At 46.5% G+C, this 22,227-nt stretch overlaps 25 non-coding genes and 38 pseudogenes across 25 annotated transcripts; all 63 read left to right on the top strand.

Annotated features, from left to right (window-relative positions):
• Window positions 1–161: 161 nt before the first annotated feature.
• On the top strand, window positions 162–280 carry LOC136742581 (uncharacterized; annotated as a pseudogene).
• A 225-nt stretch (window positions 281–505) lies between these two features.
• On the top strand, window positions 506–624 carry LOC136742413 (uncharacterized; annotated as a pseudogene).
• A 210-nt stretch (window positions 625–834) lies between these two features.
• Window positions 835–953, top strand: LOC136742454 (uncharacterized; annotated as a pseudogene).
• Window positions 954–1,172: 219 nt separating this feature from the next.
• LOC136742443 (uncharacterized) lies at window positions 1,173–1,291 on the top strand (annotated as a pseudogene).
• Window positions 1,292–1,506: 215 nt separating this feature from the next.
• LOC136742328 (5S ribosomal RNA) lies at window positions 1,507–1,625 on the top strand. The gene has a single exon (XR_010814920.1). It is a non-coding gene; the product is annotated as a 5S ribosomal RNA (ribosomal RNA).
• A 219-nt stretch (window positions 1,626–1,844) lies between these two features.
• On the top strand, window positions 1,845–1,963 carry LOC136742511 (uncharacterized; annotated as a pseudogene).
• Window positions 1,964–2,178: 215 nt separating this feature from the next.
• On the top strand, window positions 2,179–2,297 carry LOC136742580 (uncharacterized; annotated as a pseudogene).
• A 221-nt stretch (window positions 2,298–2,518) lies between these two features.
• LOC136742608 (5S ribosomal RNA) lies at window positions 2,519–2,637 on the top strand. The gene has a single exon (XR_010814979.1). It is a non-coding gene; the product is annotated as a 5S ribosomal RNA (ribosomal RNA).
• A 210-nt stretch (window positions 2,638–2,847) lies between these two features.
• LOC136742539 (uncharacterized) lies at window positions 2,848–2,966 on the top strand (annotated as a pseudogene).
• Window positions 2,967–3,190: 224 nt separating this feature from the next.
• Window positions 3,191–3,309, top strand: LOC136742412 (uncharacterized; annotated as a pseudogene).
• A 210-nt stretch (window positions 3,310–3,519) lies between these two features.
• On the top strand, window positions 3,520–3,638 carry LOC136742453 (uncharacterized; annotated as a pseudogene).
• Window positions 3,639–3,852: 214 nt separating this feature from the next.
• LOC136742475 (uncharacterized) lies at window positions 3,853–3,971 on the top strand (annotated as a pseudogene).
• Window positions 3,972–4,180: 209 nt separating this feature from the next.
• Window positions 4,181–4,299, top strand: LOC136742565 (uncharacterized; annotated as a pseudogene).
• A 210-nt stretch (window positions 4,300–4,509) lies between these two features.
• LOC136742382 (uncharacterized) lies at window positions 4,510–4,628 on the top strand (annotated as a pseudogene).
• A 226-nt stretch (window positions 4,629–4,854) lies between these two features.
• Window positions 4,855–4,973, top strand: LOC136742560 (uncharacterized; annotated as a pseudogene).
• A 215-nt stretch (window positions 4,974–5,188) lies between these two features.
• Window positions 5,189–5,307, top strand: LOC136742346 (5S ribosomal RNA). Its single transcript, XR_010814934.1, has one exon. It is a non-coding gene; the product is annotated as a 5S ribosomal RNA (ribosomal RNA).
• Window positions 5,308–5,540: 233 nt separating this feature from the next.
• LOC136742500 (uncharacterized) lies at window positions 5,541–5,659 on the top strand (annotated as a pseudogene).
• A 209-nt stretch (window positions 5,660–5,868) lies between these two features.
• On the top strand, window positions 5,869–5,987 carry LOC136742533 (uncharacterized; annotated as a pseudogene).
• A 210-nt stretch (window positions 5,988–6,197) lies between these two features.
• LOC136742380 (uncharacterized) lies at window positions 6,198–6,316 on the top strand (annotated as a pseudogene).
• A 218-nt stretch (window positions 6,317–6,534) lies between these two features.
• Window positions 6,535–6,653, top strand: LOC136742396 (uncharacterized; annotated as a pseudogene).
• A 209-nt stretch (window positions 6,654–6,862) lies between these two features.
• LOC136742545 (uncharacterized) lies at window positions 6,863–6,981 on the top strand (annotated as a pseudogene).
• A 222-nt stretch (window positions 6,982–7,203) lies between these two features.
• LOC136742372 (uncharacterized) lies at window positions 7,204–7,322 on the top strand (annotated as a pseudogene).
• A 225-nt stretch (window positions 7,323–7,547) lies between these two features.
• LOC136742615 (5S ribosomal RNA) lies at window positions 7,548–7,666 on the top strand. The gene has a single exon (XR_010814986.1). It is a non-coding gene; the product is annotated as a 5S ribosomal RNA (ribosomal RNA).
• Window positions 7,667–7,874: 208 nt separating this feature from the next.
• Window positions 7,875–7,993, top strand: LOC136742531 (uncharacterized; annotated as a pseudogene).
• Window positions 7,994–8,217: 224 nt separating this feature from the next.
• LOC136742556 (5S ribosomal RNA) lies at window positions 8,218–8,336 on the top strand. The gene has a single exon (XR_010814954.1). It is a non-coding gene; the product is annotated as a 5S ribosomal RNA (ribosomal RNA).
• A 225-nt stretch (window positions 8,337–8,561) lies between these two features.
• On the top strand, window positions 8,562–8,680 carry LOC136742532 (5S ribosomal RNA). The gene has a single exon (XR_010814951.1). It is a non-coding gene; the product is annotated as a 5S ribosomal RNA (ribosomal RNA).
• A 208-nt stretch (window positions 8,681–8,888) lies between these two features.
• On the top strand, window positions 8,889–9,007 carry LOC136742541 (uncharacterized; annotated as a pseudogene).
• A 224-nt stretch (window positions 9,008–9,231) lies between these two features.
• On the top strand, window positions 9,232–9,350 carry LOC136742337 (5S ribosomal RNA). The gene has a single exon (XR_010814929.1). It is a non-coding gene; the product is annotated as a 5S ribosomal RNA (ribosomal RNA).
• A 210-nt stretch (window positions 9,351–9,560) lies between these two features.
• Window positions 9,561–9,679, top strand: LOC136742530 (uncharacterized; annotated as a pseudogene).
• A 224-nt stretch (window positions 9,680–9,903) lies between these two features.
• LOC136742543 (5S ribosomal RNA) lies at window positions 9,904–10,022 on the top strand. The gene has a single exon (XR_010814952.1). It is a non-coding gene; the product is annotated as a 5S ribosomal RNA (ribosomal RNA).
• A 225-nt stretch (window positions 10,023–10,247) lies between these two features.
• Window positions 10,248–10,366, top strand: LOC136742520 (5S ribosomal RNA). Its single transcript, XR_010814950.1, has one exon. It is a non-coding gene; the product is annotated as a 5S ribosomal RNA (ribosomal RNA).
• Window positions 10,367–10,574: 208 nt separating this feature from the next.
• On the top strand, window positions 10,575–10,693 carry LOC136742563 (uncharacterized; annotated as a pseudogene).
• A 224-nt stretch (window positions 10,694–10,917) lies between these two features.
• LOC136742336 (5S ribosomal RNA) lies at window positions 10,918–11,036 on the top strand. Its single transcript, XR_010814928.1, has one exon. It is a non-coding gene; the product is annotated as a 5S ribosomal RNA (ribosomal RNA).
• Window positions 11,037–11,245: 209 nt separating this feature from the next.
• LOC136742406 (uncharacterized) lies at window positions 11,246–11,364 on the top strand (annotated as a pseudogene).
• Window positions 11,365–11,574: 210 nt separating this feature from the next.
• Window positions 11,575–11,693, top strand: LOC136742486 (uncharacterized; annotated as a pseudogene).
• A 224-nt stretch (window positions 11,694–11,917) lies between these two features.
• Window positions 11,918–12,036, top strand: LOC136742579 (5S ribosomal RNA). Its single transcript, XR_010814956.1, has one exon. It is a non-coding gene; the product is annotated as a 5S ribosomal RNA (ribosomal RNA).
• A 221-nt stretch (window positions 12,037–12,257) lies between these two features.
• Window positions 12,258–12,376, top strand: LOC136742333 (5S ribosomal RNA). Its single transcript, XR_010814925.1, has one exon. It is a non-coding gene; the product is annotated as a 5S ribosomal RNA (ribosomal RNA).
• Window positions 12,377–12,596: 220 nt separating this feature from the next.
• LOC136742599 (5S ribosomal RNA) lies at window positions 12,597–12,714 on the top strand. The gene has a single exon (XR_010814970.1). It is a non-coding gene; the product is annotated as a 5S ribosomal RNA (ribosomal RNA).
• A 216-nt stretch (window positions 12,715–12,930) lies between these two features.
• On the top strand, window positions 12,931–13,049 carry LOC136742484 (uncharacterized; annotated as a pseudogene).
• Window positions 13,050–13,273: 224 nt separating this feature from the next.
• LOC136742607 (5S ribosomal RNA) lies at window positions 13,274–13,391 on the top strand. Its single transcript, XR_010814978.1, has one exon. It is a non-coding gene; the product is annotated as a 5S ribosomal RNA (ribosomal RNA).
• Window positions 13,392–13,941: 550 nt separating this feature from the next.
• Window positions 13,942–14,060, top strand: LOC136742480 (uncharacterized; annotated as a pseudogene).
• A 210-nt stretch (window positions 14,061–14,270) lies between these two features.
• Window positions 14,271–14,389, top strand: LOC136742483 (uncharacterized; annotated as a pseudogene).
• Window positions 14,390–14,613: 224 nt separating this feature from the next.
• LOC136742606 (5S ribosomal RNA) lies at window positions 14,614–14,731 on the top strand. Its single transcript, XR_010814977.1, has one exon. It is a non-coding gene; the product is annotated as a 5S ribosomal RNA (ribosomal RNA).
• A 550-nt stretch (window positions 14,732–15,281) lies between these two features.
• Window positions 15,282–15,400, top strand: LOC136742478 (uncharacterized; annotated as a pseudogene).
• A 210-nt stretch (window positions 15,401–15,610) lies between these two features.
• LOC136742332 (5S ribosomal RNA) lies at window positions 15,611–15,729 on the top strand. Its single transcript, XR_010814924.1, has one exon. It is a non-coding gene; the product is annotated as a 5S ribosomal RNA (ribosomal RNA).
• A 220-nt stretch (window positions 15,730–15,949) lies between these two features.
• On the top strand, window positions 15,950–16,067 carry LOC136742598 (5S ribosomal RNA). Its single transcript, XR_010814969.1, has one exon. It is a non-coding gene; the product is annotated as a 5S ribosomal RNA (ribosomal RNA).
• A 216-nt stretch (window positions 16,068–16,283) lies between these two features.
• Window positions 16,284–16,402, top strand: LOC136742482 (uncharacterized; annotated as a pseudogene).
• Window positions 16,403–16,626: 224 nt separating this feature from the next.
• Window positions 16,627–16,744, top strand: LOC136742605 (5S ribosomal RNA). Its single transcript, XR_010814976.1, has one exon. It is a non-coding gene; the product is annotated as a 5S ribosomal RNA (ribosomal RNA).
• A 550-nt stretch (window positions 16,745–17,294) lies between these two features.
• On the top strand, window positions 17,295–17,413 carry LOC136742551 (uncharacterized; annotated as a pseudogene).
• A 224-nt stretch (window positions 17,414–17,637) lies between these two features.
• LOC136742614 (5S ribosomal RNA) lies at window positions 17,638–17,756 on the top strand. Its single transcript, XR_010814985.1, has one exon. It is a non-coding gene; the product is annotated as a 5S ribosomal RNA (ribosomal RNA).
• Window positions 17,757–17,982: 226 nt separating this feature from the next.
• LOC136742508 (5S ribosomal RNA) lies at window positions 17,983–18,101 on the top strand. The gene has a single exon (XR_010814949.1). It is a non-coding gene; the product is annotated as a 5S ribosomal RNA (ribosomal RNA).
• Window positions 18,102–18,309: 208 nt separating this feature from the next.
• Window positions 18,310–18,428, top strand: LOC136742538 (uncharacterized; annotated as a pseudogene).
• Window positions 18,429–18,652: 224 nt separating this feature from the next.
• LOC136742461 (5S ribosomal RNA) lies at window positions 18,653–18,771 on the top strand. Its single transcript, XR_010814945.1, has one exon. It is a non-coding gene; the product is annotated as a 5S ribosomal RNA (ribosomal RNA).
• A 209-nt stretch (window positions 18,772–18,980) lies between these two features.
• LOC136742405 (uncharacterized) lies at window positions 18,981–19,099 on the top strand (annotated as a pseudogene).
• Window positions 19,100–19,309: 210 nt separating this feature from the next.
• Window positions 19,310–19,428, top strand: LOC136742481 (uncharacterized; annotated as a pseudogene).
• A 225-nt stretch (window positions 19,429–19,653) lies between these two features.
• LOC136742374 (uncharacterized) lies at window positions 19,654–19,772 on the top strand (annotated as a pseudogene).
• A 208-nt stretch (window positions 19,773–19,980) lies between these two features.
• On the top strand, window positions 19,981–20,099 carry LOC136742448 (uncharacterized; annotated as a pseudogene).
• A 214-nt stretch (window positions 20,100–20,313) lies between these two features.
• LOC136742358 (uncharacterized) lies at window positions 20,314–20,432 on the top strand (annotated as a pseudogene).
• Window positions 20,433–20,650: 218 nt separating this feature from the next.
• On the top strand, window positions 20,651–20,769 carry LOC136742403 (5S ribosomal RNA). Its single transcript, XR_010814939.1, has one exon. It is a non-coding gene; the product is annotated as a 5S ribosomal RNA (ribosomal RNA).
• A 208-nt stretch (window positions 20,770–20,977) lies between these two features.
• Window positions 20,978–21,096, top strand: LOC136742325 (5S ribosomal RNA). Its single transcript, XR_010814918.1, has one exon. It is a non-coding gene; the product is annotated as a 5S ribosomal RNA (ribosomal RNA).
• A 225-nt stretch (window positions 21,097–21,321) lies between these two features.
• Window positions 21,322–21,440, top strand: LOC136742331 (5S ribosomal RNA). Its single transcript, XR_010814923.1, has one exon. It is a non-coding gene; the product is annotated as a 5S ribosomal RNA (ribosomal RNA).
• A 218-nt stretch (window positions 21,441–21,658) lies between these two features.
• On the top strand, window positions 21,659–21,777 carry LOC136742324 (5S ribosomal RNA). Its single transcript, XR_010814917.1, has one exon. It is a non-coding gene; the product is annotated as a 5S ribosomal RNA (ribosomal RNA).
• Window positions 21,778–21,985: 208 nt separating this feature from the next.
• On the top strand, window positions 21,986–22,104 carry LOC136742402 (uncharacterized; annotated as a pseudogene).
• The last annotated feature ends 123 nt before the right edge of the window (window positions 22,105–22,227 follow it).

Here is a 22,227-nt window from a genome sequence, read left to right as displayed (position 1 = left end):
AGGAGATATAATTGAAGAATTGTACACCTACCCGGCTACCTTCAACACGCTTTGCTGCACTGATATTTTTCCCTCCATTTTTCTTTTTTCTATTGTTTCTTGCTGGAAGTTCCATCAATACCCTCCAGCCTTTAAGAGACATCATGCAGCCAGGCCTCTTGGCTTGAGGCCACACCGTCCTGAAGACGCAAGATCTCGTCAGATCTCGGAAGAAAAACTGGGCAGGGTCTGGTCAGTAATTGGATGGGTGACCTCCTGGAAATACCAGGTGCTGAAAGCTTTTTACATCTCCTGGGTAACTTCAGCGTAGCTCTTAATACTCTCATTCAGTCTGGAGGAGATATAATTGAAGTATTGTACACGTATCCAGCTACTGTCAACACCCTTTGCTGCACTGATATTTTTCCATCCATTTTTCTTTTTTCTTTTTTTATTTTATTTTTTTGCTGGAAGTTCCGTCAATACCCGCCAACCTTTAAGAGACATCATGCAGCCAGGGCTTTTGGCTTGTGGACACACCGTCCTGAATGCGCCCGATCTCGTCAGATCTCGGAAGCTAAACGGTGCAGGACCTGGTCAGTACTTGGATGGGAGACCTCCTAGAAATACCAGGTGCTGCAAGCCTTTTACGTCTCCTGGGTAACTTCATCGTAGCTCTTAATTCTCTCTTTCTGTCTCCAGGAGATATAATTGAAGAATTGTACACGTACCCGTCTACTTTCAACACCCTTTGCTGCACTGGTATATTTCCCTCTATTTTTCTTTTTTTTTTTTGCTGGCAGTTCCGTCAATACCCGCCAGCCTTTAAGAGACATCATGCAGCCAGACATCTCGGCTTGCGGCCACACCGTCCTGAACGCGCCCGATCTTGTCAGATCTCGGAAGCTAAACGGGGCAGGACCTGGTCAGTACTTAAATGTGAGACCTCCTGGAAATACCAGGTGCTGCCAGCTTTTTACGTCTCCTGGGGAACTTCATCGTAGCTCTTAATACTCTCTTTCTGTCTGGAGAAGATATAATTGAAGAATTGTACACGTACCCGGCTACTGTCAACACCCTTTCCTGCACTGATATTTTTCCCTCCATTTTTCTTTTTTTTTTTTTTTTTTTTTGCTGGAAATTCCGTCAATATCCGCCAGCCTTTAAGAGACATCATGCAGCCAGGCATCTCGGCTTGCGGCCACACCATCCTGAACGCGCCCGATCTCGTCAGATCTCGGAAGCTAAACGTGGCAGGACCTGGTCAGTACATGAATGTGAGACCTCCTGGAAATACCTGGTGCTGCAAGCTTTTACGTCTCCTGGGTAACTTTATCGTAGCTCTTAATACTCTCTATCTGTCTGGAGGAGATATAATTGAAGTATTGTACACGTACCCAGCTACTGTCAACACCATTTGCTGCACTGATATTTTTCCATCCATTTTTCTTTTTTTTTTTTTTTTTTGCTGGAAGTTCCGTCAATACCCGCCAACCTTTAAGAGACATCATGCAGCCAGGCCTTTCGGCTTGTGGCCACACCGTCCTGAATGCGCCCGATCTCGTCAGATCTCAGAAGTTAAACGGGGCAGGGCCTGGTCAGTACTTGGATGGGAGACCTCCTAGAAATACCAGGTGCTGCAAGCTTTTTACGTCTCCTGGGTAACTTCATCGTAGCTCTTAATACTCTCTTTTTGTCTCCAGGAGATATAATTGAAGAATTGTACACGTACCCGGCTACTTTCAACACCCTTTCCTGCACTGATATTTTTCCCTCCATTTTTCTATTTTTTTTTATTTTTTTTTGCTGGAAATTCCCTCAATACCCGCCAGCCTTTAAGAGACATCATGCAGCCAGGCATCTCGGCTTGCGGCCACACCATCCTGAACTCGCCTGATCTCGTCAGATCTTGGAAGCTAAACGGGGCAGGACCTGGTCAGTACATGAATGTGAGACCTCCTGGAAATACCTGGTGCTGCAAGCTTTTACGTCTCCTGGGTAACTTTATCGTAGCTCTTAATACTCTCTATCTGTCTGGAGGAGATATAATTGAAGAATTGTACACCTACCCGGCTACCTTCAACACGCTTTGCTGCACTGATATTTTTCCCTCCATTTTTCTTTTTTCTATTGTTTCTTGCTGGAAGTTCCATCAATACCCTCCAGCCTTTAAGAGACATCATGCAGCCAGGCCTCTTGGCTTGAGGCCACACCGTCCTGAAGACGCAAGATCTCGTCAGATCTCGGAAGAAAAACTGGGCAGGGTCTGGTCAGTAATTGGATGGGTGACCTCCTGGAAATACCAGGTGCTGAAAGCTTTTTACATCTCCTGGGTAACTTCAGCGTAGCTCTTAATACTCTCATTCAGTCTGGAGGAGATATAATTGAAGAATTGTACATGTACCCGGCTACTTTCAACACCCTGTTCTGCACTGATATTTTTCCCTCCATTTTTCTATTTATTTATTTTTTATTTTTTGCTGGAAGTTCCGTCAATACCCGCCAGCCTTTAAGAGACATCATGCAGCCCGGCCTCTTGGCTTGCGGCCACACCGTCCTGAATGCGCCCGATCTCGTCAGATCTTGGAAGCTAAACGGGGCAGGGCCTGGTCAGTACTTGGATGGGAGACCTCCTAGAAATACCAGGTGCTGCAAGCTTTTTACGTCTCCTGGGTAACTTCATCGTAGCTCTTAATACTCTCTTTCTGTCTCCAGGAGATATAATTGAAGAATTGTACACGTACCAGGCTACTTTCAACACCCTTTGCTGCACTGGTATATTTCCCTCTATTTTTCTTTTTTTTTTTTGCTGGCAGTTCCGTCAATACCCGCCAGCCTTTAAGAGACATCATGCAGCCAGGCATCTCGGCTTGCAGCCACACCATCCTGAACGCGCCCGATCTCGTCATATCTCGGAAGCTAAACGGGGCAGGACCTGGTCAGTACATGAATGTGTGACCTCCTGGAAATACCTAGTGCTGCAAGCTTTTACGTCTCCTGGGTAACTTTATCGTAGCTCTTAATACTCTCTCTCTGTCTGGAGGAGATATAATTGAAGTATTGTACACGTATCCAGCTACTGTCAACACCCTTTGCTGCACTGATATTTTTCCATCCATTTTTCTTTTTTCTTTTTTTATTTTATTTTTTTGCTGGAAGTTCCGTCAATACCCGCCAACCTTTAAGAGACATCATGCAGCCAGGGCTTTTGGCTTGTGGACACACCGTCCTGAATGCGCCCGATCTCGTCAGATCTCGGAAGCTAAACGGTGCAGGACCTGGTCAGTACTTGGATGGGAGACCTCCTAGAAATACCAGGTGCTGCAAGCCTTTTACGTCTCCTGGGTAACTTCATCGTAGCTCTTAATTCTCTCTTTCTGTCTCCAGGAGATATAATTGAAGAATTGTACACGTACCCGTCTACTTTCAACACCCTTTGCTGCACTGGTATATTTCCCTCTATTTTTCTTTTTTTTTTTTGCTGGCAGTTCCGTCAATACCCGCCAGCCTTTAAGAGACATCATGCAGCCAGACATCTCGGCTTGCGGCCACACCGTCCTGAACGCGCCCGATCTTGTCAGATCTCGGAAGCTAAACGGGGCAGGACCTGGTCAGTACTTAAATGTGAGACCTCCTGGAAATACCAGGTGCTGCCAGCTTTTTACGTCTCCTGGGGAACTTCATCGTAGCTCTTAATACTCTCTTTCTGTCTGGAGAAGATATAATTGAAGAATTGTACACGTACCCGGCTACTGTCAACACCCTTTGCTGCACTGATATTTTTCCATCCATTTTTTTTTTTTTTTTTTTTTTGCTTGAAGTTCTGTCAATACCCGCCAACCTTTAAGAGACATCATGCAGCCAGGCGTCTCGGCTTGCGGCCACACCATCCTGAACGCGCCCGATCTCGTCAGATCTTGGAAGCTAAACGGGGCAGGACCTGGTCGGTACATGAATGTGAGACCTCCTGGAAATACCTGGTGCTGCAAGCTTTTACGTCTCCTGGGTAACTTTATCGTAGCTCTTAATACTCTCTGTCTCTCTCCAGGAGATATAATTGAAGAATTGTACACGTACCCGGCTACTTTCAACACCCTTTGCTGCACTGGTATATTTCCCTCTATTTTTCTTTTTTTTTTTTGCTGGCAGTTCCGTCAATACCCGCCAGCCTTTAAGAGACATCATGCAGCCAGACATCTCGGCTTACGGCCACACCGTCCTGAACGCGCCCGATCTTGTCAGATCTCGGAAGCTAAAGGGGGCAGGACCTGGTCAGTACTTAAATGTGAGACCTCCTGGAAATACCAGGTGCTGCCAGCTTTTTACGTCTCCTGGGGAACTTCATCGTAGCTCTTAATACTCTCTTTCTGTCTGGAGAAGATATAATTGAAGAATTGTACACGTACCCGGCTACTTTCAACACCCTTTGCTGCACTGGTATTTTTCCCTCTATTTTTCTTTTTTTTTTTTGCTGGCAGTTCCGTCAACACCCGCCAGCCTTTAAGAGACATCATGCAGCCAGGTGTCTCGGCTTGCGGCCACACCATCCTGAACGCGCCCCATCTCGTCAGATCTCGGAAGCTAAACGGGGCAGGGCCTGGTCAGTACTTGGATGGGAGACCTCCTAGAAATACCAGGTACTGCAAGCTTTTTACATGTCCTGGGTAACTTCATCGTAGCTCTTAATACTCTCTATCTGTCCGGAGGAGATATAATTGAAGTATTGTACACGTACCCAGCTACTGTCAACACCCTTTGCTGCACTGATATTTTTCCATCCATTTTTTTTTTTTTTTTTTTTTTTTTTTTTTTTTTGCTTGAAGTTCTGTCAATACCCGCCAACCTTTAAGAGACATCATGCAGCCAGGCGTCTCGGCTTGTGGCCACACCATCCTGAACTCGACCGATCTCGTCAGATCTTGGAAGCTAAACGGGGCAGGACCTGGTCGGTACATGAATGTGAGACCTCCTGGAAATACCTGGTGCTGCAAGCTTTTACGTCTCCTGGGTAACTTTATCGTAGCTCTTAATACTCTCTATCTGTCTGGAGGAGATATAATTGAAGTATTGTACACGTACCCAGCTACTGTCAACACCCTTTGCTGCACTGATATTTTTCCATCCATTTTTCTTTTTTTTTTTTTTTTTTGCTGGAAGTTCCGTCAATACCCGCCAACCTTTAAGAGACATAATGCAGCCAGGCCTCTCGGCTTGCGGCCACACCGTCCTGAATGCGCCCGATCTCGTCAGATCTCGGAAGCTAAACGGGGCAGGGCCTGGTCAGTACTTGGATGGGAGACCTCCAGGAAATACCTGGTGCTGCAAGCTTTTAACGTCTCCTGGGAAACTTCATCGTAGCTCTTAATACTCTCTATCTGTCTGGAGGTGTTATAATTGAGGAATTGTACATGTACCCGGCTACTTTCAACAGCCTTTGCTGCACTGGTATTTTTCCCTCTATTTTTCTTTTTTTTTTTTTTTTTTTTTTTTTTTTTTTTTTTGCTGGCAGTTCCGTCAATACCCGCCAACCTTTAAGAGACATCATGCAGCCAGGCCTCTCGGCTTGTGGCCACACCGTCCTGAACGCGCCCGATCTCGTCAGATCTCGGAAGCTAAACGCGGCAGGACCTGGTCAGTACTTGATTGTGAGACCTCCTGGAAATACCTAGTGCTGCAAGCTTTTACGTCTCCTGGGTAACTTTATCGTAGCTCTTAATACTCTCTTTCAGTCTGCAGGAGATATAATTGAAGAATTGTACACGTACCCGGCTACTTTCAACACCCTTTGCTGCACTGGTATTTTTCCCTCTATTTTTCTTTTTTTTTTTTGCTGGCAGTTCCGTCAATACCCGCCAGCCTTTAAGAGACATCATGCAGCCAGACATCTCGGCTTGCGGCCACACCGTCCTGAACGCGCCCGATCTTGTCAGATCTCAGAAGCTAAACGGGGTAGGACCTGGTCAGTACTTAAATGTGAGACCTCCAGGAAATACCAGGTGCTGCCAGCTTTTTACGTCTCCTGGGGAACTTCATCGTAGCTCTTAATACTCTCTTTCTGTCTGGAGAAGATATAATTGAAGAATTGTACACGTACCCGGCTACTTTCAACACCCTTTGCTGCACTGGTATTTTTCCATCTATTTTTCTTTTTTTTTTTTGCTGGCAGTTCCGTCAATACCCGCCAGCCTTTAAGAGACATCATGCAGCCAGGTATCTCGGCTTGCGGCCACACCATCCTGAACGCGCCTGATCTCGTCAGATCTCGGAAGCTGAACGGGGCAGGGCCTGTTCAGTACTTGGATGGGAGACCTCCTAGAAATACCAGGTGCTGCAAGCTTTTTACGTCTCCTGGGTAACTTCATCGTAGCTCTTAATACTCTCTTTCTGTCTCCAGGAGATATAATTGAAGAATTGTACACGTACCCGGCTACTGTCAACACCCTTTCCAGCACTGATATTTTTCCCTCCATTTTTCTTTTTTTTTTTTTTTTTCTTGCTGGAAATTCCGTCAATACCCGCCAGCCTTTAAGAGACATCATGCAGCCAGACATCTCGGCTTGCGGCCACACCATCCTGAACGCGCCCGATCTTGTCAGATCTCGGAATCTAAACGGGGCAGGGCCTGGTCAGTACTTGGATGGGTGACCTCCAGGAAATACCAGGTGCTGCCAGCTTTTTACGTCTCCTGGGGAACTTCATCGTAGCTCTTAATACTCTCTTTCTGTCTGGAGAAGATATAATTGAAGAATTGTACACGTACCCGGCTACTTTCAACACCCTTTGCTGCACTGGTATTTTTCCCTCTTTTTTCTTTTTTTTTTTTGCTGGCAGTTCCGTCAATACCCGCCAGCCTTTAAGAGACATCATGCAGCCAGGCCTCTCGGCTTGCGGCCACACCATCCTGAACGCGCCCGATCTCGTCAGATCTCGGATGCTAAACGGGGCAGGACCTGGTCAGTACATGAATGTGAGACCTCCTGGAAATACCTCGTGCTACAAGCTTTTACGTCTCCTGGGTAACTTCATCGTAGCTCTTAATACTCTCTTTCTGTCTGGAGAAGATATAATTGAAGTATTGTACACGTATCCAGCTACTGTCAACACCCTTTGCTGCACTGATATTTTTCCATCCATTTTTCTTTTTTCTTTTTTATTTTTTTTTTTGCTGGAAGTTCTGTCAATACCCGCCAACCTTTAAGAGACATCATGCAGCCAGTTCTTTCGGCTTGTGGACACACCGTCCTGAACGCGCCCGATCTCCTCTGATCTCGGAAGCTAAACGGGGCAGGGCCTGGTCAGTACTTGGATGGGAGACCTCCTAGAAATACCAGGTGCTGCAAGCTTTTTACGACTCCTGGGTAACTTCATCGTAGCTCTTAATACTCTCTTTCTGTCTCCAGGAGATATAATTGAAGAATTGTACACATACCCGGCTACTGTCAGCACCCTTTGCTGCACTGATATTTTTCCATCCATTTTTCTTTTTTCTTTTTTTTCTTTTTTTTTTTGCTGGAAGTTCCGTCAATACCCGCCAACCTTTAAGAGACATCATGCAGCCAGGCCTTTCGGCTTGTGGCCACACCGTCCTGAATGCGCCTGATCTCGTCAGATCTCGGAAGCTAAACGGGGCAGGGCCTGGTCAGTACTTGGATGGGAGACCTCCTAGAAATACCAGGTGCTGCAAGCTGTTTACGTCTCCTGGGTAACTTCATCGTAGCTCTTAATACTCTCTTTCTGTCTCCAGGAGATATAATTGAAGAATTGTACACGTACCCGGCTACTTTCAACACCCTTTGCTGCACTGGTATATTTCCCTCTATTTTTCTTTTTTTTTTGCTGGCAGTTCCGTCAATACCCGCCAGCCTTTAAGAGACATCATGCAGCCAGGCATCTCGGCTTGCGGCCACACCATCCTGAACGCGCCCGATCTCGTCAGATCTCGGAAGCTAAACGGGGCAGGACCTGGTCTGTACATGAAAGTGAGACCTCCTGGAAATACCTAGTGCTGCAAGCTTTTACGTCTCCTGGGTAACTTTATCGTAGCTCTTAATACTCTCTCTCTGTCTGGAGGAGATATAATTGAAGTATTGTACACGTATCCAGCTATTGTCAACACCCTTTGCTGCACTGATATTTTTCCATCCATTTTTCTTTTTTCTTTTTTTCTTTTTTTTTTTTGCTGGAAGTTCCGTCAATACCCGCCAACCTTTAAGAGACATCATGCAGCAAGGCCTTTCGGCTTGTGGCCACACCATCCTGAACGCGCCCGATCTCGTCAGATCTCGGAAGCTAAACGGGGCAGGGCCTGGTCAGTACTTGGATGGGAGACCTCCTAGAAATACCAGGTGCTGCAAGCTTTTTACGACTCCTGGGTAACTTCATCGTAGCTCTTAATACTCTCTTTCTGTCTCCAGGAGATATAATTGAAGAATTGTACACATACCCGGCTACTGTCAACACCCTTTGCTGCACTGATATTTTTCCATCCATTTTTCTTTTTTCTTTTTTTTCTTTTTTTTTTTGCTGGAAGTTCCGTCAATACCCGCCAATCTTTAAGAGACATCATGCAGCCAGGCCTTTCGGCTTGTGGCCACACCGTCCTGAATGCGCCCGATCTCGTCAGATCTCGGAAGCTAAACGGGGCAGGGCCTGGTCAGTACTTGGATGGGAGACCTCCTAGAAATACCAGGTGCTGCAAGCTTTTTACGTCTCCTGGGTAACTTCATCGTAGCTTTTAATACTCTCCTTCTGTCTCCAGGAGATATAATTGAAGAATTGTACACGTACCCGGCTACTTTCAACACCCTTTGCTGCACTGGTATATTTCCCTCTATTTTTCTTTTTTTTTTGCTGGCAGTTCCGTCAATACCCGCCAGCCTTTAAGAGACATCATGCAGCCAGGCATCTCGGCTTGCGGCCACACCATCCTGAACGCGCCCGATCTCGTCAGATCTCGGAAGCTAAACGTGGCAGGACCTGGTCAGTACATGAAAGTGAGACCTCCTGGAAATACCTAGTGCTGCAAGCTTTTACGTCTCCTGGGTAACTTTATCGTAGCTCTTATTACTCTCTCTCTGTCTGGAGGAGATATAATTGAAGTATTGTACACGTATCCAGCTACTGTCAACACCCTTTGCTGCACTGATATTTTTCCATCCATTTTTCTTTTTTCTTTTTTTCTTTTTTTTTTTTGCTGGAAGTTCCGTCAATACCCGCCAACCTTTAAGAGACATCATGCAGCCAGGCCTTTCGGCTTGTGGCCACACCATCCTGAATGCGCCCGATCTCGTCAGATCTCGGAAGCTAAAAGGGGCAGGGCCTGGTCAGTACTTGGATGGGAGACCTCCTAGAAATACCAGGTGCTGCAAGCTTTTTACGTCTCCTGGGTAACTTCATCGTAGCTCTTAATACTCTCTTTCTGTCTCCAGGAGATATAATTGAAGAATTGTACACGTACCCGGCTACTTTCAACACCCTTTGCTGCACTGGTATATTTCCCTCTATTTTTCTTTTTTTTTTTTGCTGGCAGTTCCGTCAATACCCGCCAGCCTTTAAGAGACATCATGCAGCCAGGCATCTCGGCTTGCGGCCACACCATCCTGAACGCGCCCGATCTCGTCAGATCTCGGAAGCTAAACGGGGCAGGACCTGGTCTGTACATGAAAGTGAGACCTCCTGGAAATACCTAGTGCTGCAAGCTTTTACGTCTCCTGGGTAACTTTATCGTAGCTCTTAATACTCTCTCTCTGTCTGGAGGAGATATAATTGAAGTATTGTACACGTATCCAGCTATTGTCAACACCCTTTGCTGCACTGATATTTTTCCATCCATTTTTCTTTTTTCTTTTTTTCTTTTTTTTTTTTGCTGGAAGTTCCGTCAATACCCGCCAACCTTTAAGAGACATCATGCAGCAAGGCCTTTCGGCTTGTGGCCACACCATCCTGAACGCGCCCGATCTCGTCAGATCTCGGAAGCTAAACGGGGCAGGGCCTGGTCAGTACTTGGATGGGAGACCTCCTAGAAATACCAGGTGCTGCAAGCTTTTTACGACTCCTGGGTAACTTCATCGTAGCTCTTAATACTCTCTTTCTGTCTCCAGGAGATATAATTGAAGAATTGTACACATACCCGGCTACTGTCAACACCCTTTGCTGCACTGATATTTTTCCATCCATTTTTCTTTTTTCTTTTTTTTCTTTTTTTTTTTGCTGGAAGTTCCGTCAATACCCGCCAACCTTTAAGAGACATCATGCAGCCAGGCCTTTCGGCTTGTGGCCACACCGTCCTGAATGCGCCCGATCTCGTCAGATCTCGGAAGCTAAACGGGGCAGGGCCTGGTCAGTACTTGGATGGGAGACCTCCTAGAAATACCAGGTGCTGCAAGCTTTTTACGTCTCCTGGGTAACTTCATCGTAGCTCTTAATACTCTCTTTCTGTCTCCAGGAGATATAATTGAAGAATTGTACACGTACCCGGCTACTTTCAACACCCTTTGCTGCACTGGTATATTTCCCTCTATTTTTCTTTTTTTTTTGCTGGCAGTTCCGTCAATACCCGCCAGCCTTTAAGAGACATCATGCAGCCAGGCATCTCGGCTTGCGGCCACACCATCCTGAACGCGCCCGATCTCGTCAGATTTCGGAAGCTAAACGTGGCAGGACCTGGTCAGTACATGAAAGTGAGACCTCCTGGAAATACCTAGTGCTGCAAGCTTTTACGTCTCCTGGGTAACTTTATCGTAGCTCTTATTACTCTCTCTCTGTCTGGAGGAGATATAATTGAAGTATTGTACACGTATCCAGCTACTGTCAACACCCTTTGCTGCACTGATATTTTTCCATCCATTTTTCTTTTTTCTTTTTTTCTTTTTTTTTTTTGCTGGAAGTTCCGTCAATACCCGCCAACCTTTAAGAGACATCATGCAGCCAGGCCTTTCGGCTTGTGGCCACACCATCCTGAATGCGCCCGATCTCGTCAGATCTCGGAAGCTAAAAGGGGCAGGGCCTGGTCAGTACTTGGATGGGAGACCTCCTAGAAATACCAGGTGCTGCAAGCTTTTTACGTCTCCTGGGTAACTTCATCGTAGCTCTTAATACTCTCTTTCTGTCTCCAGGAGATATAATTGAAGAATTGTACACGTACCCGGCTACTTTCAACACCCTTTGCTGCACTGGTATATTTCCCTCTATTTTTCTTTTTTTTTTTGCTGGCAGTTCCGTCAATACCCGCCAGCCTTTAAGAGACATTATGCAGCCAGGCATCTCGGCTTGCGGCCACACCATCCTGAACGCCCCCGATCTCGTCAGATCTCGGAAGCTATATGGGGCAGGGCCTGGTCAGTACTTGCATGGGAGACCTCCTAGAAATACCAGGTGCTGCAAGCTTTTTACGACTCCTGGGTAACTTCATCGTAGCTCTTAATACTCTCTTTCTGTCTCCAGGAGATATAATTGAAGTATTGTACACGTACCCGGCTACTTTCAACACCCTTTGCTGCACTGGTATATTTCCCTCTATTTTTCTTTTTTTTTTTTGCTGGCAGTTCCGTCAATACCCGCCAGCCTTTAAGAGACATCATGCAGCCAGGCATCTCGGCTTGCGGCCACACCATCCTGAACGCGCCCGATCTCGTCAGATCTCGGAAGCTAAACGGGGTAGGACCTGGTCAGTACATGAAAGTGAGACCTCCTGGAAATACCTAGTGCTGCAAGCTTTTTCGTCTCCTGGGTAACTTTATCGTAGCTCTTAATACTCTCTCTCTGTCTGGAGGAGATATAATTGAAGTATTGTACACGTATCCAGCTACTGTCAACACCCTTTGCTGCACTGATATTTTTCCATCCATTTTTCTTTTTTGTTTTTTTCTTTTTTTTTTTTGCTGGAAGTTCCGTCAATACCCGCCAACCTTTAAGAGACATCATGCAGCCAGGCCTTTCGGCTTGCGGCCACACCATCCTGAACGCGCCCGATCTCGTCAGATCTCGGAAGCTAAACGGGGCAGGGCCTGGTCAGTACTTGGATGGGAGACCTCCTAGAAATACCAGGTGCTGCAAGTTTTTTACGTCTCCTGGGTAACTTCATCGTAGCTCTTAATACTCTCTTTCTGTCTCCAGGAGATATAATTGAAAAATTGTACACGTACCCGGCTACTTTCAACACCCTGTCCTGCACTGATATTTTTCCCTCCATTTTTCTATTTATTTATTTTTTATTTTTTGCTGGAAGTTCCGTCAATACCCGCCAGCCTTTAAGAGACATCATGCAGCCAGGCCTCTTGGCTTGCGGCCGCACCGTCCTGAACACGCCCGATCTCGTCAGATCTCGGAAGCTAAACGGGGCAGGGCCTGGTCAGTACTTGGATGGGAGACCTCCTGGAAATACCAGGTGCTACAAGCTTTTTACGTCTCCTGGGAAACTTCATCGTAGCTCTTAATACTCTCTATCTGTCTGGAGGAGATATAATTGAAGTATTGTACACGTACCCGGCTACTTTCAACAGCCTTTGCTGCACTGATATGTTTCCCTCCATTTTCCATTTTTTTTTTTTTTTTTTTTTGCTGGAAGTTCCGTCAATACCCGCCGGCCTTTAAGAGACATCATGCAGCCAGGCCTCTTGGCTTGCGGCCACACCGTCCTGAAAGCGCCCGATCTCGTCAGATCTCGGAAGCTAACGGGGCAGGGCCTGGTCAGTACTTGGATGGGTGACCTCCTGGAAATACCAGGTGCTGCAAGCTTTTTACGTCTCCTGGGTAACTTCATCATAGCTCTTAATACTCTCTTTCAGTCTGTAGGAGATATTATTGAAGAATTGTACACGTACCCGGCTACTTTCAAAACCCTTTGCTGCACTGATATTTTTCCCTCCATTTTTCTTTTTTCTTTTTTTTTTTGCTGGCAGTTCCGTCAATACCCGCCAGCCTTTAAGAGACATCATGCAGCCAGGCATCTCGGCTTGCGGCCACACCATCCTGAACGCGCCCGATCTCGTCAGATCTCGGAAGCTAAACGGGGTAGGACCTGGTCAGTACATGAAAGTGAGACCTCCTGGAAATACCTAGTGCTGCAAGCTTTTTCGTCTCCTGGGTAACTTTATCGTAGCTTTTAATACTCTCTCTCTGTCTGGAGGAGATATAATTGAAGTATTGTACACGTATCCAGCTACTGTCAACACCCTTTGCTGCACTGATATTTTTCCATCCATTTTTCTTTTTTGTTTTTTTCTTTTTTTTTTTTGCTGGAAGTTCCGTCAATACCCGCCAGCCTTTAAGAGACATCATGCAGCCAGGCCTCTTGGCTTGCGGCCACACCGTCCTGAACGCGCCCGATCTCGTCAGATCTCGGAAGCTAACGGGGCAGGGCCTGGTCAGTACTTGGATGGGTGACCTCCTGGAAATACCAGGTGCTGCAAGCTTTTTACGTCTCCTGGGTAACTTCATCATAGCTCTTAATACTCTCTTTCAGTCTGTAGGAGATATTATTGAAGAATTGTACACGTACCCGGCTACTTTCAAAACCCTTTGCTGCACTGATATTTTTCCCTCCATTTTTCTTTTTTCTTTTTTTTTTTGCTGGAAGTTCCGTCAATACCCGCCAGCCTTAAAGAGACATCATGCAGCCGGGCCTCTCGGCTTTCGGCCACACCGTCCTAAACGCGCATGATATCGTCAGATCTCGGAAGCTAAACGGGGCAGGACCTGGTCAGTACATGAATGTGACACCTCCTGGAAATACCTGGTGCTGCAAGCTTTTACGTCTCCTGGGTAACTTCATCATAGCTCTTAATACTCTCTTTCAGTCTGTAGGAGATATTATTGAAGAATTGTACACGTACCCGGCTACTTTCAAAACCCTTTGCTGCACTGATATTTTTCCCTCCATTTTTCTTTTTTCTTTTTTTTTTTGCTGGAAGTTCCGTCAATACCCGCCAGCCTTAAAGAGACATCATGCAGCCGGGCCTCTCGGCTTTCGGCCACACCATCCTGAACGCCCCCGATCTCGTCAGATCTCGGAAGCTATATGGGGCAGGGCCTGGTCAGTACTTGCATGGGAGACCTCCTAGAAATACCAGGTGCTGCAAGCTTTTTACGACTCCTGGGTAACTTCATCTTAGCTCTTAATACTCTCTTTCTGTCTCCAGGAGATATAATTGAAGAATTGTACACGTACCCGGCTACTTTCAACACCCTTTGCTGCACTGGTATATTTCCCTCTATTTTTCTTTTTTTTTTTTGCTGGCAGTTCCGTCAATACCCGCCAGCCTTTAAGAGACATCATGCAGCCAGGCATCTCGGCTTGCGGCCACACCATCCTGAACGCGCCCGATCTCGTCAGATCTCGGAAGCTAAACGGGGTAGGACCTGGTCAGTACATGAAAGTGAGACCTCCTGGAAATACCTAGTGCTGCAAGCTTTTTCGTCTCCTGGGTAACTTTATCGTAGCTCTTAATACTCTCTCTCTGTCTGGAGGAGATATAATTGAAGTATTGTACACGTATCCAGCTACTGTCAACACCCTTTGCTGCACTGATATTTTTCCATCCATTTTTCTTTTTTGTTTTTTTCTTTTTTTTTTTTGCTGGAAGTTCCGTCAATACCCGCCAGCCTTTAAGAGACATCATGCAGCCAGGCCTCTTGGCTTGCGGCCACACCGTCCTGAACGCGCCCGATCTCGTCAGATCTCGGAAGCTAACGGGGCAGGGCCTGGTCAGTACTTGGATGGGTGACCTCCTGGAAATACCAGGTGCTGCAAGCTTTTTACGTCTCCTGGGTAACTTCATCATAGCTCTTAATACTCTCTTTCAGTCTGTAGGAGATATTATTGAAGAATTGTACACGTACCCGGCTACTTTCAAAACCCTTTGCTGCACTGATATTTTTCCCTCCATTTTTCTTTTTTCTTTTTTTTTTTGCTGGAAGTTCCGTCAATACCCGCCAGCCTTAAAGAGACATCATGCAGCCGGGCCTCTCGGCTTTCGGCCACACCGTCCTAAACGCGCATGATATCGTCAGATCTCGGAAGCTAAACGGGGCAGGACCTGGTCAGTACATGAATGTGACACCTCCTGGAAATACCTGGTGCTGCAAGCTTTTACGTCTCCTGGGTAACTTCATCATAGCTCTTAATACTCTCTTTCAGTCTGTAGGAGATATTATTGAAGAATTGTACACGTACCCGGCTACTTTCAAAACCCTTTGCTGCACTGATATTTTTCCCTCCATTTTTCTTTTTTCTTTTTTTTTTTGCTGGAAGTTCCGTCAATACCCGCCAGCCTTAAAGAGACATCATGCAGCCGGGCCTCTCGGCTTTCGGCCACACCATCCTGAACGCCCCCGATCTCGTCAGATCTCGGAAGCTATATGGGGCAGGGCCTGGTCAGTACTTGCATGGGAGACCTCCTAGAAATACCAGGTGCTGCAAGCTTTTTACGACTCCTGGGTAACTTCATCTTAGCTCTTAATACTCTCTTTCTGTCTCCAGGAGATATAATTGAAGAATTGTACACGTACCCGGCTACTTTCAACACCCTGTCCTGCACTGGTATATTTCCCTCTATTTTTCTTTTTTTTTTTTGCTGGCAGTTCCGTCAATACCCGCCAGCCTTTAAGAGACATCATGCAGCCAGGCCTCTTGGCTTGCGGCCGCACCGTCCTGAACACGCCCGATCTCGTCAGATCTCGGAAGCTAAACGGGGCAGGGCCTGGTCAGTACTTGGATGGGAGACCTCCTGGAAATACCAGGTGCTACAAGCTTTTTACGTCTCCTGGGAAACTTCATCGTAGCTCTTAATACTCTCTATCTGTCTGGAGGAGATATAATTGAAGTATTGTACACGTACCCGGCTACTTTCAACAGCCTTTGCTGCACTGATATGTTTCCCTCCATTTTCCATTTTTTTTTTTTTTTTTTTTTGCTGGAAGTTCCGTCAATACCCGCCGGCCTTTAAGAGACATCATGCAGCCAGGCCTCTTGGCTTGCGGCCACACCGTCCTGAAAGCGCCCGATCTCGTCAGATCTCGGAAGCTAACGGGGCAGGGCCTGGTCAGTACTTGGATGGGTGACCTCCTGGAAATACCAGGTGCTGCAAGCTTTTTACGTCTCCTGGGTAACTTCATCATAGCTCTTAATACTCTCTTTCAGTCTGTAGGAGATATTATTGAAGAATTGTACACGTACCCGGCTACTTTCAAAACCCTTTGCTGCACTGATATTTTTCCCTCCATTTTTCTTTTTTCTTTTTTTTTTTGCTGGCAGTTCCGTCAATACCCGCCAGCCTTTAAGAGACATCATGCAGCCAGGCATCTCGGCTTGCGGCCACACCATCCTGAACGCGCCCGATCTCGTCAGATCTCGGAAGCTAAACGGGGTAGGACCTGGTCAGTACATGAAAGTGAGACCTCCTGGAAATACCTAGTGCTGCAAGCTTTTTCGTCTCCTGGGTAACTTTATCGTAGCTTTTAATACTCTCTCTCTGTCTGGAGGAGATATAATTGAAGTATTGTACACGTATCCAGCTACTGTCAACACCCTTTGCTGCACTGATATTTTTCCATCCATTTTTCTTTTTTGTTTTTTTCTTTTTTTTTTTTGCTGGAAGTTCCGTCAATACCCGCCAGCCTTTAAGAGACATCATGCAGCCAGGCCTCTTGGCTTGCGGCCACACCGTCCTGAACGCGCCCGATCTCGTCAGATCTCGGAAGCTAACGGGGCAGGGCCTGGTCAGTACTTGGATGGGTGACCTCCTGGAAATACCAGGTGCTGCAAGCTTTTTACGTCTCCTGGGTAACTTCATCATAGCTCTTAATACTCTCTTTCAGTCTGTAGGAGATATTATTGAAGAATTGTACACGTACCTGGCTACTTTCAAAACCCTTTGCTGCACTGATATTTTTCCCTCCATTTTTCTTTTTTCTTTTTTTTTTTGCTGGAAGTTCCGTCAATACCCGCCAGCCTTAAAGAGACATCATGCAGCCGGGCCTCTCGGCTTTCGGCCACACCGTCCTAAACGCGCATGATATCGTCAGATCTCGGAAGCTAAACGGGGCAGGACCTGGTCAGTACATGAATGTGACACCTCCTGGAAATACCTGGTGCTGCAAGCTTTTACGTCTCCTGGGTAACTTTATCGTAGCTCTTAATACTCTCTATCTGTCTGGAGGAGATATAATTGAAGTATTGTACACGTACCCAGCTACTGTCAACACCATTTGCTGCACTGATATTTTTCCATCCATTTTTCTTTTTTTTTTTTTTTTTTGCTGGAAGTTCCGTCAATACCCGCCAACCTTTAAGAGACATCATGCAGCCAGGCCTCTCGGCTTGCGGCCACACCATCCTAAACGCGCCCGATCTCGTCAGATCTCGGAAGCTAAACGGGGCAGGACCTGGTCTGTACATGAAAGTGAGACCTCCTGGAAATACCTAGTGCTGCAAGCTTTTACGTCTCCTGGGTAACTTTATCGTAGCTCTTAATACTCTCTCTCTGTCTGGAGGAGATATAATTGAAGTATTGTCCACGTATCCAGCTATTGTCAACACCCTTTGCTGCACTGATATTTTTCCATCCATTTTTCTTTTTTCTTTTTTTCTTTTTTTTTTTTGCTGGAAGTTCCGTCAATACCCGCCAACCTTTAAGAGACATCATGCAGCCAGGCCTTTCGGCTTGTGGCCACACCATCCTGAACGCGCCCGATCTCGTCAGATCTCGGAAGCTAAACGGGGCAGGGCCTGTTCAGTACTTGGATGGGAGACCTCCTAGAAATACCAGGTGCTGCAAGCTTTTTATGACTCCTGGGTAACTTCATCGTAGCTCTTAATACTCTCTTTCTGTCTCCAGGAGATATAATTGAAGAATTGTACACGTACCCGGCTACTGTCAACACCCTTTGCTGCACTGATATTTTTCCATCCATTTTTCTTTTTTCTTTTTTTTCTTTTTATTTTTTGCTGGAAGTTCCGTCAATACCCGCCAACCTTTAAGAGACATCATGCAGCCAGGCCTTTTGGCTTGTGGCCACACCGTCCTGAATGCGCCCGATCTCGTCAGATCTCGGAAGCTAAACGGGGCAGGGCCTGGTCAGTACTTGGATGGGAGACCTCCTAGAAATACCAGGTGCTGCAAGCTTTTTACGTCTCCTGGGTAACTTCATCGTAGCTCTTAATACTCTCTTTCTGTCTCCAGGAGATATAATTGAAGAATTGTACACGTACCCGGCTACTTTCAACACCCTTTGCTGCACTGGTATTTTTCCCTCTATTTTTCTTTTTTTTTTGCTGGCAGTTCCGTCAATACCCGCCAGCCTTTAAGAGACATCATGCAGCCAGGCATCTCGGCTTGCGGCCACACCATCCTGAACGCGCCCGATCTCGTCAGATCTCGGAAGCTAAACGCGGCAGGACCTGGTCAGTACATGAAAGTGAGACCTCCTGGAAATACCTAGTGCTGCAAGCTTTTACGTCTCCTGGGTAACTTTATCGTAGCTCTTATTACTCTCTCTCTGTCTGGAGGAGATATAATTGAAGTATTGTACACGTATCCAGCTACTGTCAACACCCTTTGCTGCACTGATATTTTTCCATCCATTTTTCTTTTTTCTTTTTTTCTTTTTTTTTTTTGCTGGAAGTTCCGTCAATACCCGCCAACCTTTAAGAGACATCATGCAGCCAGGCCTTTCGGCTTGTGGCCACACCATCCTGAATGCGCCCGATCTCGTCAGATCTCGGAAGCTAAACGGGGCAGGGCCTGGTCAGTACTTGGATGGGAGACCTCCTAGAAATACCAGGTGCTGCAAGCTTTTTACGTCTCCTGGGTAACTTCATCGTAGCTCTTAATACTCTCTTTCTGTCTCCAGGAGATATAATTGAAGAATTGTACACGTACCCGGCTACTTTCAACACCCTTTGCTGCACTGGTATATTTCCCTCTATTTTTCTTTTTTTTTTTGCTGGCAGTTCCGTCAATACCCGCCAGCCTTTAAGAGACATTATGCAGCCAGGCATCTCGGCTTGCGGCCACACCATCCTGAACGCCCCCGATCTCGTCAGATCTCGGAAGCTATATGGGGCAGGGCCTGGTCAGTACTTGCATGGGAGACCTCCTAGAAATACCAGGTGCTGCAAGCTTTTTACGACTCCTGGGTAACTTCATCGTAGCTCTTAATACTCTCTTTCTGTCTCCAGGAGATATAATTGAAGAATTGTACACGTACCCGGCTACATTCAACACCCTTTGCTGCACTGGTATATTTCCCTCTATTTTTCTTTTTTTTTTTTGCTGGCAGTTCCGTCAATACCCGCCAGCCTTTAAGAGACATCATGCAGCCAGGCATCTCGGCTTGCGGCCACACCATCCTGAACGCGCCCGATCTCGTCAGATCTCGGAAGCTAAACGGGGTAGGACCTGGTCAGTACATGAAAGTGAGACCTCCTGGAAATACCTAGTGCTGCAAGCTTTTTCGTCTCCTGGGTAACTTTATCGTAGCTCTTAATACTCTCTCTCTGTCTGGAGGAGATATAATTGAAGTATTGTACACGTATCCAGCTACTGTCAACACCCTTTGCTGCACTGATATTTTTCCATCCATTTTTCTTTTTTGTTTTTTTCTTTTTTTTTTTTTGCTGGAAGTTCCGTCAATACCCGCCAACCTTTAAGAGACATCATGCAGCCAGGCCTTTCGGCTTGCGGCCACACCATCCTGAACGCGCCCGATCTCGTCAGATCTCGGAAGCTAAACGGGGCAGGGCCTTGTCAGTACTTGGATGGGAGACCTCCTAGAAATACCAGGTGCTGCAAGATTTTTACGTCTCCTGGGTAACTTCATCGTAGCTCTTAATACTCTCTTTCTGTCTCCAGGAGATATAATTGAAGAATTGTACACGTACCCGGCTACTTTCAACACCCTTTGCTGCACTGGTATATTTCCCTTTATTTTTCTTTTTTTTCTGCTGGCAGTTCCGTCAATACCCGCCAGCCTTTAAGAGACATCATGCAGCCAGGCATCTCGGCTTGCGGCCACACCATCCTGAACACGCCCGATCTCGTCAGATCTCGGAAGCTAAACGAGGCAGGACCTGGTCAGTACATGAATGTGAGACCTCCTGGAAATACCTGGTGCTGCAAGCTTTTACGTCTCCTGGGTAACTTTATCGTAGCTCTTAATACTCTCTATCTGTCTGGAGGAGATATAATTGAAGTATTGTACACGTACCCAGCTACTGTCAACACCCTTTGCTGCACTGATATTTTTCCATCCATTTTTCTTTTTTTTTTTTTTTTTGCTGGAAGTTCCGTCAATACCCGCCAACCTTTAAGAGACATCATGCAGCCAGGCCTTTTGACTTGTGGCCAAACCGTCCTGAATGCGCCCGATCTCGTCAGATCTCGGAAGCTAAACGGGGCAGGGCCTGGTCAGTACTTGGATGGGAGACCTCCTAGAAATACCAGGTGCTGTAAGCTTTTTACGTCTCCTGGGTAACTTCATCGTAGCTCTTAATACTCTCTTTCTGTCTCCAGGAGATATAATTGAAGAATTGTACACGTACCCGGCTACTTTCAACACCTTTTCCTGCACTGATATTTTTCCCTCCATTTTTCTTTTTTTTTTTTTTTTTTTTGCTGGAAATTCCGTCAATACCCGCTAGCCTTTAAGAGACATCATGCAGCCAGACATCATGGCTTGCGGCCACACCATCCTGAACGCGCCCGATCTCGTCAGATCTCGGAAGCTAAACGGGGCAGGGCCTGGTCAGTACTTGGATGGGAGACCTCCTAGAAATACCAGGTGCTGCAAGCTTTTTACGTCTCCTGGGTAACTTCATCGTAGCTCTTAATACTCTCTTTCTGTCTCCAGGAGATATAATTGAAGAATTGTACACGTACCCGGCTACTTTCAACACCCTTTGCTGCACTGGTATATTTCCCTTTATTTTTCTTTTTTTTCTGCTGGCAGTTCCGTCAATACCCGCCAGCCTTTAAGAGACATCATGCAGCCAGGCATCTCGGCTTGCGGCCACACCATCCTGAACGCGCCCGATCTCGTCAGATCTCGGAAGCTAAACGGGGCAGGGCCTGGTCAGTACTTGGATGGGAGACCTCCTAGAAATACCAGGTGGTGCAAGCTTTTTACGTCTCCTGGGTAACTTCATCGTAGCTCTTAATACTCTCTTTCTGTCTCCAGGAGATATAATTGAAGAATTGTACACGTACCCGGCTATTGTCAACACCCTTTGCTGCACTGATATTTTTCCATCCATTTTTCTTTTTTCTTTTTTTCTTTTTTTTTTTTGCTGGAAGTTCCGTCAATACCCGCCAACCTTTAAGAGACATCATGCAGCCAGGCCTTTCGGCTTGTGGCCACACCATCCTGAACGCGCCCGATCTCGTCAGATCTCGGAAGCTAAACGGAGCAGGGCCTGGTCAGTACTTGGATGGGAGACCTCCTAGAAATACCAGGTGCTGCAAGCTTTTTACGTCTCCTGGGTAACTTCATCGTAGCTCTTAATACTCTCTTTCTGTCTCCAGGAGATATAATTGAAGAATTGTACACGTACCCGGCTACTTTCAACACCTTTTCCTGCACTGATATTTTTCCCTCCATTTTTCTTTTTTTTTTTTTTTTTTTTGCTGGAAATTCCGTCAATACCCGCTAGCCTTTAAGAGACATCATGCAGCCAGACATCTCGGCTTGCGGCCACACCATCCTGAACGCGCCCGATCTCGTCAGATCTCGGAAGCTAAACGGGGCAGGGCCTGGTCAGTACTTGGATGGGAGACCTCCTAGAAATACCAGGTGGTGCAAGCTTTTTACGTCTCCTGGGTAACTTCATCGTAGCTCTTAATACTCTCTTTCTGTCTCCAGGAGATATAATTGAAGAATTGTACACGTACCCGGCTACTTTCAACACCCTTTGCTGCACTGGTATATTTCCCTTTATTTTTCTTTTTTTTCTGCTGGCAGTTCCGTCAATACCCGCCAGCCTTTAAGAGACATCATGCAGCCAGGCATCTCGGCTTGCGGCCACACCATCCTGAACGCGCCCGATCTCGTCAGATCTCGGAAGCTAAACGGGGCAGGACCTGGTCAGTACATGAATGTGAGACCTCCTGGAAATACCTGGTGCTGCAAGCTTTTACGTCTCCTGGGTAACTTTATCGTAGCTCTTAATACTCTCTATCTGTCTGGAGGAGATTTAATTGAAGTATTGTACACGTACCCAGCTACTGTCAACACCCTTTGCTGCACTGATATTTT

The sequence above is a fragment of the Amia ocellicauda genome, unplaced genomic scaffold, assembly GCF_036373705.1.
Source record: "Amia ocellicauda isolate fAmiCal2 unplaced genomic scaffold, fAmiCal2.hap1 HAP1_SCAFFOLD_74, whole genome shotgun sequence".
NCBI classification, from domain to species: domain Eukaryota; kingdom Metazoa; phylum Chordata; class Actinopteri; order Amiiformes; family Amiidae; genus Amia; species Amia ocellicauda.
Note: the sequence above shows the minus strand (reverse complement) of the source record. Positions and strands in the feature narration are given on the sequence as shown.